Source organism: Notolepis coatsorum, assembly GCF_963971535.1.
Source record: "Notolepis coatsorum genome assembly, chromosome: 11".
Classification (NCBI taxonomy): Eukaryota; Metazoa; Chordata; class Actinopteri; order Aulopiformes; family Paralepididae; genus Notolepis; species Notolepis coatsorum.
In genome coordinates this window covers 31,542,598-31,543,942 of record NC_140175.1, presented here as the reverse complement: position 1 = coordinate 31,543,942, position 1,345 = coordinate 31,542,598, and positions in this window count along the sequence as shown.

The window sequence follows — 1,345 nt, the reverse complement described above, 5'->3', positions numbered from 1 at the left end:
TCTCCTCTGTTCTCTTCTCTTATACTCGTGTTTCCTCCTCTCATTTCTTATTCTCTTGTTTCCTCTCTCCTCTCCTCTGTTCTCTTCTCTTATACTCGTGTTTCCTCCTCTCATTTCTTATTCTCTTGTTTCCTCTCTCCTCTCCTCTGTTCTCTTCTCTTATACTCGTGTTTCTCCTCTCATTTCTTATTCTCTTGTCTCCTCTCCTCTCCTCTCCTCCCTATCGTCTCTTATACTCGTGTTTCCTCTCCTCCCATCTCCTCTCTTACACTCTCCTCTCCTCTCACTCTCTCCTTCCCTTGCTGATCTTTGGAAGCATCATATTCATGAGGGTAAAAACCATAGTCAACCATAGTCTTAAAAAAAATTATAAAAATTATACAGAACATCTTCACATTATCTGTGACCTCTCTATATACATTCCATGTGTATGTGTTGTGAATGAGAGGTGAAGCCAGTGGTTTTAAGGTTGGGGTTAGGTGTGTGTGGTGGGGTGGGGGCCTAGTGGACTGTCCCCAGATGCTAGGCAGCAGTGTTGTGAATGAGAGGTGAAGCCAGTGGTTTTAGCTTGGAATGATGACCTCATTGCTTTTTACTGCTGGCAACACAGAGGCACAGAAACAGCTGTGCATGCCTCTCCTCGCTGTGTGTGTGTGTGTGTGCGTGTGCTTGTGTGTGTGTGTGTGTGTGTGCGCGTTGTGTGTGTGTGTGTGCGTGTGTGTGAATGCATGCCTGACCCATCCCACAGGAAATAACTTGACCACCACAGAAAATAACATGAGCTCACGAACCATCCTCTATCTGTCTGGCCCTGCGTCTGTTCCTTATACATTACTTTACTTATCTTTTACTTACATTACTTTACTCGCTAAGAGAACAGTAACTCATTACACTACTTTTACATTGCTTTACTTTCTTGGAATTGTAACACATTGCACATCTCCATACAGTTACAGTGCATCACTTACTTCTTTCTTACAACTGTAACTCATTACACATCTCCTTACACTACTTTTACATTACTTTACAATGTTGCACAACACCTGTCGTCATCATCAGCCCATGTCCTTTCCCATGATGCACCTCACTGCACCACTGCAGTATGAGTGCGCCAAGGCACCAGTTGAGCAACACTTACTGCAGTGTGTGTGTGTGTTGTGTGTGTGTGTGTGTGTGTGTGTGTGTGTGTGTGTGTGTGTGTGTGTGTGTGTGTGTGTGCGTGCGTGCGTGCCGTGCGTGTGCGTGTTGTTACCACAAAACCAGTTTTCCTTCAAAGATAACTTTTGTCTTGCTGGTGTCGTAGACTAGCAACAGAGTTTCAACAGTTAGAATTCTGGATGACATC